Here is a 10,722-nt window from a genome sequence, read left to right on the forward strand (position 1 = left end):
CACGTCACTGGATGGCCCCACAGGACCCAGGTGCGTCTGCAGTTCCATATAATCATAGCAGCCCTGGGTCAGGTACTTTGTCCCCAGTCTCTTCCTCACCTTTCCGTGGGGCTGCCTGCCCCCCATGCCCACCTCTGGCCTCTTAGGAAGCCCCAGGTGAGGACTTGGCCAGGTCCGTAGCTGTGTGCATGCTCACAGCTACACACCTGCCCCAGTACAGGCCAGCTCCTCCTGTCCTGTCCCACAGCTCACGGAAGAGACTGCCCTTTGGGGCTGAGTGTTCTGGACTTAAAGCAACGGTTCTAATTTTAAGGTCAAGTGAACTGCGAACAACACACCACACAGCAGTGAAGAGCGTGTGAGCATGCACCGTGGGGGTGGGGCTTCGTGGCCTCAGCTTTTGTAGTCTTCTGGCAACAGGACCCTCCAGGCCACCCTCCTGCCCTGAACTGGGTGCAGAGACCCCATCCCTAGGGCATCAGACAGCGCCGGGGGGGAGGTCAGTGCTGTTGATCCCCTCCCCACCAGACTGAGGGCCACCTTCCTGGATCAGCCTAGATGGGGATGCAAGGTAGGCCCCCCCACCTTGTGTGTCCCTGTGCTGAGCGCCAGTGACGGCCTGGTGGGGGCCCGAGCAGTGTTTCCCGAGGCCGGCTGCTCAGGAGAAATTCATTCAGGCAGCTTGGGGGCCTGGGTCCCAGGAGCTGGAGTCCACCAGTGCATCAGCTGCCGGCTCTTTGCTGCCGGCTTCATGGTGACAGGAGGGGGTCTTAGGTGGGGGGACACAGTGTGGGGGCAGACAGCCACAGACACACAAACCCCGGAAGCAAACAAATGGCCAAAACCACAGCCGTGAGAGCTGACGTGCTTGGTGCTGTGTGGGCCCCAGGTTTGGGTCTCCCTCTGTGCACGCGTGTGCATGTGCAAGAGTCCACATGTGCATGAGGTTCCGGAACGTGTACTTGGTCCCTTCTGGGTGCAGCCCGTGGTGAGCTTTTCTCGGAAAGTCCGCAGGGCTGGGCTGAGGATGGTGGGCCGCAGCCTTCTCTGTGGGCGTTGCTACGAGTCTCACCATTACCCCATTTCACAGAAGAGGAAACTGAGGCCTGGGGAGGTGAGGTGACCCCAGGGGTCCCCGGTTACAAAACGTCCCCTCGGGCTCAGGCTCGCTGGCCCTCCACGCTCCCTCTAGAAGCTTCATCTGCATTTTCCCTGTCACAAAATCATGATGTTTGCTCCTCGCTGCACTGTGTAATTCTTTCTATTTGGGGAGCAGCATTTTGGGGTCCATGTCTCAAATGTGCCCCACTGTAGAAGTCACCCAGGACACTTGTTCAGCCCTAGAGGCCTCAGACTGGCTGACTCACTCTCCAGAGAAGAGCTTGGCCCCTGCCTTTCCAACAAGAACTAGGGAACTCTGGGGTCAGGCTGGTGGCAGAAAGAGGCTTGTGGAGGGAGAAGGGCTCTAGAGTCCCATGAAGGCGCCATCCCAGCTCCCGCAGGGGAGGTGAGATCACAGTTAATCCCTCACGCCCTGCTGCCCAGGCTGGGTCTTGTGCCACATACTAATGGTGCCCTTGGCTTGGCTCAGTGCCGATCCGCCCTGAGCTGGGCTCGGGGCTCCCTGAGTCTCAGTGGAATCTGGCCCTGGACCAAGCTCTGACCCGAACGGGGCAGGTCCGGGCAGCCTCAGCAGCCCCAGGCTGTCCGCACCACACGCAGGGCCTCCGCCTCTCCCTGCACTTCTGCTGCATAGTTCCCTTGGGACCTAGAGCTATTTTGGCTCCACCAGCCTTTCCATTCTGCCAGTCTTCAGCAGGCAAAGATGGTGCCGATGTTAACGGAACTGGCATGGAGGCCCATGTGGCACTCTGTCAGGGAGAAGGCCTGATTAGGAGAGAAGTGTAGGCGGCGCAGGCGTGGAGTTCTCCCCACGCCAGGTGGTGGAGTACAGGGAAGTCCTCAGGCCCAGCCCACTCAGGCAGCCCCACCAACATCAGGCCACCAGCGCCAGCGAGTGCAGTGCCAATGCTGGGTGCCGAAGAGAGAGCCTTCCTTGCTCTCCAGGTGCCCAATTGGTGCCACCCCTGCAAGACCCCGAAATTGGTGTGTCTGGTTGCAATCTGGGTTCAGAACTTGGGTGCATAGATTCCCACCAGGTATGGAGGGGAGGCAGAGGGTGGGCACAGCACACTCAGGTGGGGTACAGGAGTGAGCACAAGGATCTGCTGTGGGCACTGGGGTCCCCTCCCACCCACTCAGCCAGGCTAGCAGATCTCTGGGGAGGCGCCTCATGGGCACAAACCTCTCTTAGGTGCTAAGCGCCTTCTCATTTTGCTCCCTGCTGCTCTGGGCCAGCTCCCCTTCCAGGCGGCAGGCAGCCAGCGCATCAGCCGGCCTCAGCGACACAGCGGTCATCCGGGGATTTCCGGGCTCGTTGAGCAGCTGACCACAGCCTCCAGCCGGGACTGTGCCGGGCCCAAGACTTAGGGCTCCCTCCAAGAGCCCTGTTGGAAAGGCAGGCGTGCAGCGTGAAGTGGTTGGCACTGGTAGCAGGATGTGTTGGGAATAGGGAGAAGGGGAGGTTGCCGAGACCCCAGACCTCGGCAGCTCAGTGGGGTCCCCGGCCAACCCCTCTTTCTCTCCCTCCATTCCCCCTCCACAGGTCCAGGCCCCCTCCTCTAGCATAGATGCTAGAGGGGTCTAGCAAGAAGCTCCCCAGGGTCTGTGGACCCCTAAAGTGGCGACACCTACCTCACCTTGCAGAGGGCCCCGGGGAGGGGTCCTCACCCCTGACCGCAGCCACGTGGCCATGATCTGACCCATGGAGACACCCACTCCTGACGCAGCGACTTCCCCACTTGTCACCCGTAGGCAACCCCATCTGTGTGCCCAGCTTGGCTTCTGCTGAGGGTGCTCAACTCCCTGTCCCCTGCTGGGCCCATTCTGCCAGTCCCCAAGTTCTGACGGGGGACCCAGGAGGAGGGGAGGGGCTGCTATCACCAGGCCTGAGGACTACTCACCCTCGGGGCCACAGCAGGGGGGCTCCTGACTGGGGCAGGAAGGGTGTGTGGGCCCCTAGAGCCATGATCCTGTTGGGGAGGGGCTAGGCGGGTCCCCCTCTGCTGCCACCCTCCAGGGTTTAGGGAAGGGTGGGGGTGTCACAGGTCTTGTGCTTTGCAAACTAAAGGTTCTGGGACAGGCTGGTGGGGGGCACTGTCTCTCAGTTTGGGCTGCCTGCCTGTTCACAACATTATCCTCCGGCCCTGAGTGGGACAGGGACTAGGGTAACAGGCCTAGGTTCCCCTGAGCCCCCTTTTCCAGACATGCCCCTACCCAGGCCAGACCCTGGTGTCCTCCTGCCTTGAGGCTGGGGTTTCAGGTCCCCCAGCCCACCTCCATATGCGCATGTCCACTTTTAGCCCTGCTTTGCGCCGACTCTGCAAACCCAGTCCTGCATCGTTAAGTGTCTATCTGCTTGATGTGTAGCCAGCGGAGCTGGAGGACAGCTGGGAGTGAAGGAGGCTCTGGGTGCTGTGGTGGCGGCCACCCAGGAAGAGGGCTCGGGGGGGCAGGAGGGGCCAGCCCTGCAGCCTTAGTCCTTCCATAGCTATCCAGTCACCTCCCCCCTGCTCTCAGCCCTGCCCTGCTCCTGCCTGACACCCTCACTGGGTTCTCTATGGAGACGTGCCACCGTCCCGCATGCGCAGCTGGTGAGGTTGACCGGTGAGTCCACGGAAACCAGGGTCAGGTCCCCACCCTGCTCCCCTCTCCCCCAAGGCTCCCCAAGCTCAGGGCAAGTCGTCGGCCTCTTGCTCTCTCATCTCAGGAGCCTGCACGGGCAGTTTCTTCCGCTAGGATGGCCTTGCTGATACTGCTCAGCCAGGTGGAGTGAGAGGGGAGAGTCCCTCTTCCACAGGGCCCTCCCAGACAGAGCAGCTGGGACATACACAGTGGACAGCTGCCACAGGCTGGCTATTCATAGGGCTGGGCATGTTTTTAGCCCCTTAGCTGGAGGGCCTACTGCTTCTTGGCTCCCCCAGCTTTCAGAAGTGTTTCAGGAGAAGATGAGGGGCTGCTTTTCTGGCCCTGCAAGCCCCCGACCTCTCCCTGTGCCTACAGTGATGCTGAGGCCCAGCCCCAGGGGTGGCAGGAGACAGACCCACTGACTAAGACAGTGGAGAGTATGTCCTGAGGTCTCATTGTGGGGCCCCAGGAGAAGCAGCAGCCTCGGGGCTGGCAGAGGCCAAGGGACTTCCTCAACTATACTATCTGTCCTGGCTGTCGGCTCTGGCGTGGGCTGGTTTCAAGACCCCAGAACAGTGAACACTTTTCTAGATGTCATGGTCTCTCCTACATCCCCTCTCCAGACCAGGAAGCCTTTCTAGAAGCAGCCAGCAGATGACTCTCACTGTTACCCTGGGCCACATTTGGGGAGGTGGAGGGCTCTGCCAGCCAGACAAGAGGAACTCTGGGTAGGGGCTCAGACCCAGGGCTGAATGGGTATAGTCAGGGACGGCTTCCAGGAGGTGGTGGTCCCAGACCCAGGTCTTAGGACCTCTGTAGGACGTGTCAAAGTGGAGAATGTTGGTGCCAGACACTGCTTGCTGCCTGGAGCACTCAGGGCAGCTGGCAAGACCCTGAGGCTCCCGCAGGACACTGCTGTGCGGACTGTGGATACGGTGCCCCCTCCCTTCACCGCATGTGGCTCACATCTTTTCTCTGGAGTGCAGCGCTGAATGCTTCTGTTTCATTGTGTTAATTGGGGTTGATTTTTACAGAATGAGCCTAATGGGGTGGGAAAATTGCAAGTCTTCGTGCACCAGTTAACCTGCGTGCAGGGAGCGGGTTCGTGGTGGGGAGTGTCCGCACTGTTTGGGCCTGTCTGTTCCTGGCAGACCAGGGTCCGCACAGGGGCGGGGCTGACGCTGTCTACATCTCCCACCTGGTCCCCTGAACAGACCAGACCTAGTAGCTGGGCGGGGGCCACAGGCTTTCCTGGGCATGGGAGGAATTCTGGCAACAGCGCCACTGTCTTCAATTCACACCAAGTCAGGCTGGGCCCAGCCCTTGTGGCCAGTTCCTTACCCTGCAGGCTCGGAGGTGACCCCTGGCTAGAAGGGGGTGTGTCATGGACCAGATTGATCTGGGGCGTATTCCCCATCTCCAGGATCTGGGAGGTGAAGAGCATGGGAAGCGTTATGGGATAGACTTAGAGGAGGGGGATGGATGGATAGTCAGAGAGGATGTGTGGACTGAGTGCAGATTCTGACTGGAGCTTGGGGAGCAGAGGGGAGAGAGGAGAAGGACCCCGAGGTGAAGGGGGAGGCCCGGGAGGTGGGGGCTTCGAGGTGGGCAGCTGCTCCTGGTCGGCAAAGGGAGGGCTCCATCTTGAGGCACCCTCCTACCCCCCTGTTGGCTCTCAGGGGCCCTGTGGTCCTTTGGCTGGGCCGCCGAGCTCCCAAGGCCCCGAGACTGTCCTCGGACACCCGATTCTGTGACCGCCTCCCAGAAGCCCCGCACTCCGGAGGCTGCAGCACCCCCAGGCCCACCCCCCACACCTCCGCTTCCACTCACTCTCTGCCCCATCGTTTTTTCAAAAGTGACTATGTGGCATCAGGCTACCCGCCCCCGTGGCCTGCTTCCAGGTTGGCCTTGCTGGGCTGGGAGTGTCAGGGTGTTGCCCCTGCAAGGTCTTTGTCTCCCCCTAATTGCTCCATTGATCTTCCTTTCTCTCTGGTGAGCATCCCTTAGAGCCTCGCTTGTTCCCCCTTTGCTGCATCAGAATGAGGCTGCGGTGCTCCTTGGGAGGGAACTGCAATCCCCCCACTACAACACCGCCTCGGCCACCCTGAGATGGATGTCCCTTTAGTACCCATAAATCTCTACACAGCCTGTGTGAGGTCAGATCGGGGGCCTCCTGCTCCCCAGTGTTTGTTGGCAGTGGGCGTAATTAGCCCCCACAGCAGAGGAGCAGGCCGGGGAAGGGGTCCTATGAGACCCACCTGCTTCGTCGGGGGGAAGCATGGCCAGGGCACACTCCACCCTCCCACGTCCATGTGTGCAGACTCAACACACCAGACTACTGAACAGGCCTCCCCACACTCAGTCCCAGGCAGGACCCGTTCTTGCCCAGTAGCCCAGGGGGTGATACTTGAAGCTCCAGTAGCAACTAGCCAGCACCCAGGAGGGAGGCCCATTAGTTCTACCTAGCAGGCTAATAAATGCATGGTGAGCCGGTGGACACCAGCATGAGTGGAACCCCTCCCGCCCCGACTCGACCCAGAGAGTGAAGACTCTTCCACCAAGCCCAGCTCCAAAGCTCAAAGTGAACAAGTCCCAGCAAAGAGGACAGGACACCCCTGGAGCTGGGAGTCCCTGCCAATGGCCCGTCCTCCCCCATAGTCAGCAGGGCCCCGCCAGCCCCACCGTGCGATGGGCTGCAGGAATGAAATTCTGTGTGCAATGCTTGGGGAGAGAGGCTTCAGAGGTGAGCTCCAGTGGCCCCTGGGTGGGGTGTGCTCAGCGGGCCAGCCTGGTCCCACTATCTGCTGCGTGGCCTTGGGGCTCCCTCTACCTGCTGGGCCTGGGATTCCAGGTGTGTGCTTGGTGCCTATGTCCAAGGGCGGAGAAGACTCGAGTGCTGGGTGCGGGTTGACTGGCGGGAGGGAGGGCCTTGAGACGGTGCAGCAGGTGGTCCTGCCCAGCCTCCCCCAGGGGCTTGGCCATCTGGGCATCTCTGAGCCCCTCCTGCTCTGACCCCAAGCTGGGCTCCTCACAGAGGCTTTGGGAGCTGCAGGGACCCCTTCCACGAGTGTTCACTCATTCTTCTGCACAGGCAGGAAAACCGAAGGCCACCGAGATGTGGTGACGTGCCCCAGCCACAGCCTGACTCCAGACTCCCCAAGTCCTGAGTGTCATGGATTCATTCCGTGACTGCTCAGCTGGGTGGGGACCAGCCTGAGGGGAGGTCAAATTCAGGGAGGGTTTTCTAAACAAGGGGGTCATGTCCGAGTTGGATGTGGAAGTGGAGGGTCCTGAGAACACGGAGGCCTTCTGGGTCTGGGAGCTTGGTGGGCAGTATTGGGAGGGAGGGAGCAGGGCCCCTGGACCTCCCCGGGATCCCAGCCTGACTACACAGGGAGGGCCAAAGCCAGGATGCTGGTGGGCAGTGGCCCCTACACTCTTCCCTGGGGCTGCCCAGGCTTCAAGTGGAGACCCTGCCACGCCCCTGGGCTGTGATGGGCGTGGGGCCAGGCCCGTCATCCAGGGCTCCAGAGAAGACTCAGCTCAGCACAGGGAGGGAAAAGAGTGAGAATGGGCCAGGCAGGACCCAGAGCGAGGCCTCCAGAGGTGCCGGGGCATAGTGAGACGAGGCGTGCCAGTGTGGCCACACGTCAGCAGGGCTCCGAGCACATCCACACGCTGAATGAGTGGCATCCCTGGGCCTGGGGCACTCCCAGGCTGACTGGCACCTGGAGAGAGATGGGTGTCCAGGGTCACGAGGTATCCCCGAGTTGGGACGAGGACACTGGGGCAGGGAGAGGGAGCCACGTGCTGGTGTGTCTGAACAAGTGTGGCCTCAGGCAGGCCCGATCTTGCCCAGATGCGTCCCTTCACACCCTGGGGCCTGAGGGTTCTCGTCAATAGCTTCTTCCTGTAAGGACGTGAGTGAGAGGGGGTGAACGAGACAGCCCATGCCAGGGTAGCTGAGAGCGGGCGCAGGGCTGGTGGCCAGGGCAGGTGCCCTGGCTGTGACAGAGGCCTCGGCCTGGCTGCCGGGGTCCCAGCTCATCCAACAAATACACACTTGTTTTCCTCAATGTGTTTCCTGCTTGTTCTCAGTCTCACCAGACATCAGTGTACCGTCGGCTGCTGAGCATTTTACCACTAGTATTTTAAACTGGTGTAAGGAGTAAAGACTCATTATTTCAATTATTGTGCAAAGCCCCAGCGGCCAGGTAAATGGGGTAGGTAAGTCCATAGGAGGGCCTAGGCCAAGCCTGCCGTCCCTGGGCAGATGGCGGGCAGCACAGGGTGGCCCCCGGCACCCCTCAAACCTCAGAGGGCTTGCAGAGAAGTAGCCCCTGGGAGCAGCCCAGCCCTGGGGCCCAGGGCCCTGATAGGGCCACTCGCTTACCCCATTCACCCAAGTCTGGACCCACTGGCTCTGTTCAGCAGCCTTCACCAGGCCAGGGTCTAAGACACGAGGACGGGCCTATGAGCTGCAAAGGGTTCTGTCCACAAGCTGTCCTGTGGCTGGCCTGGCATCCTTGGCTGGGGACCAGGAGCATCCGCGGTAAACCAGTAGCTAGCGTCAGGGGAGGCTGACGTGCTCAACACCAATTCTCCTGGCTTAATTAGCTTCCTGTGCAGGTCTCAGGGTCTGGGAGACACAGGCTGAACATCAGCCACCAGCCCATTTGCCAGCCCAGCCGCCAGCCCAGGTCCATAGGCAGCATCTCAAGGAACCAGCTGGGCCAGTGAGGGGTTGGGGTTTGGGTGGGAGCAGGTAGGAGCTGAGCCCGCTCCCTCGGGCCCAGCACTCCCACCCCTCCCGGCCGCTCGCCAGCACGGGCTGGCGGGTGATCTCATCTCTTCCTAGGCTGTAAATATCACCCAAATGCTCATGACTCCCAAATTGTCCTCCAGCCCGAGCCCCCTCTCCTGAGCTCAGCCCGAAGAGCCCACGCAACACCCCCGCCCAGATGTCGCCTGGGCCTCAACAACATGGGAGGCTGCTCCTCCTGGCGTCCCCACCCCAGGGATGGGGGCGCCCCATGCCGGATGCAGACTCTGGGAAGCCTGCCCACCGCTGGGTCTAACTCAAACCTGGCCACATCCCTCCTGACCCCCCCACCCCACTGTGGCCAGACTGTGCACCCCCTGCCCCCACTGCAGGCAAAGCAGCCAGAGGGAACTTCTCAGGAAATCAGATCCCACCCTTGCCCACTTAGAACATAGTCCCCAAAGCCTTAGGAACCCTGTGCACATGCCCCAGGTCAACCTGGGCTCACCCACCCACCCACTTCACATTCGGCATAACTGGTTGGTTCCCATTCTCCACCATGGCCTCAGTTTTTCCCTCCTGGGGCAGGGGAGGATGCACCCAAGGGCCAGGTTGTAGTTTAACTCGGGCCCTGCAGCCTCCAGCGATTCTAGCTGCTGGTGACACACATAGTTGGCTCGAAAATTGTCCTGAGGGCACACAGGTGTCTCTCGGTGAGGAGCAGGCTCCAAGGAGGTCGTGAACTTCCACCTTGGGAAGCACGCAAGCTGAGGAGCTCAGGTGGGCCTCAGAGCCTTTTGGGAATGGGCGTTTCCATTTCCTGGCTGCCAGGAAGACAGTGGGAGACTAGGGGCTGCCATGCCGTTCCAGAGCCCTGCAGTTTCAGCCTGGGGCCCTGCCCCTCCTCACACCCAGTAGTGTGGCTGCATCTTCCTGGGCAAAGCAGCAGCTGCTCAGAGAAAAATGGGTAAAGAAACTCCTGCCCATGCTCTCCCTCTGCCCACAATGCCCAGGCCCAAGGCAGCCCAACACCTTGACACCAGCGTCCACAGAGCTGCCTCATGGGAGGCTTTCAAAGGGGACACTTGGGCTTCCGGGGCCCAGAGGGTTGGGGAGGGAGCCTGTGTAGGGCTCGCCTGAGCTGCCCCTTCTGAGCCCAGGGGCAAGGCGCCGGGTCTTGGAGGTAGGACAGGCTCGGACCCACTGCAGAGGGACAGACTGCTGGCATCACACAGAGGCGGGAAGCTCCAGGGGGCCCAGGCCCGAGGGTCTGGAAGAAGAGATGGGGTGTGTGGGAGGACCTGGATGAGGAGGGGTGAAGACCAGACAGGAGAGGCAGGGGCGCCTCCCCCACAGTGCCCTGATACTGCCCCGGGCAGCAGAGGGAGGGTCTGAGTCTCAACCAGGGACAGAGGAGAAGGGGCCTGGGTGCTGAGCACGCCCTCCCCCGGCCTCCCTCCTGTGGGCTTCTGCAGCCCCGGGGGCCCTCATGGCCATCTGGCTCCACCAGCAACGCTCCCCTTCCTCCCTGCCCAGTCCGTGTTTTCCTCGCTGTCCCTCTCCTCAGGGCCCCTGCCCAAGGAGGGTAGGGAAGCCTCCTCCACGTGTCCTCCTTCCCTTTGCTGTCTGAGCCCCCCCCACCTAGGCCTGGGGGAGGTGTGCATGTGCATTATTTCTGCCTGTGCTGCGTGTGCATGTGTGTGTGTCCACGTGCAGGCCCTGCCCTGCCCATGTGTTATGTGTGCACATGTGTGGACAGGGTTATGCAGACCCCCATGGGCCTGTGTCTGGGGTGTGCCATGGTGTAAATGTGGGTTCCCCAGGCGCATGTCTGAGCAGGTGTGACTGCAGGTATGGCGTGTGAGCACGGGCAGGGGTGTGGGGATGCATATAGCCCCTGCTGGGCCCCTGAAATGAGGGAGCTGGCCTACATGCCCCAGCCCTTTGGCCCACCTGCACAAGACCCTTCCGGGAACACTCCAAGCCACATGGGAGCTGGGGGGCCACTGGGGCAAGGCTGACTGGGGCGGCAGACTGGGACCTCCAGGGATCTCATGTGGCACCAGAGCAAATGTTCCCACAAAGGCAGCCATGTCTAGCTCCCCTGGCTGGTGTGTGGTCTGTGCTGGACACACTCCCCTCCCTGGATGCTGTTATCAGCCCAGCGTGGCTGGGGGGTGAGCAGAAAGTGCTGCTGGGCTGAGACAGCCCGA

This window comes from Artibeus jamaicensis, unplaced genomic scaffold (genome assembly GCF_021234435.1).
Source record: "Artibeus jamaicensis isolate MK-2021 breed Jamaican fruit bat unplaced genomic scaffold, CSHL_Jam_final contig_1128, whole genome shotgun sequence".
NCBI classification, from domain to species: domain Eukaryota; kingdom Metazoa; phylum Chordata; class Mammalia; order Chiroptera; family Phyllostomidae; genus Artibeus; species Artibeus jamaicensis.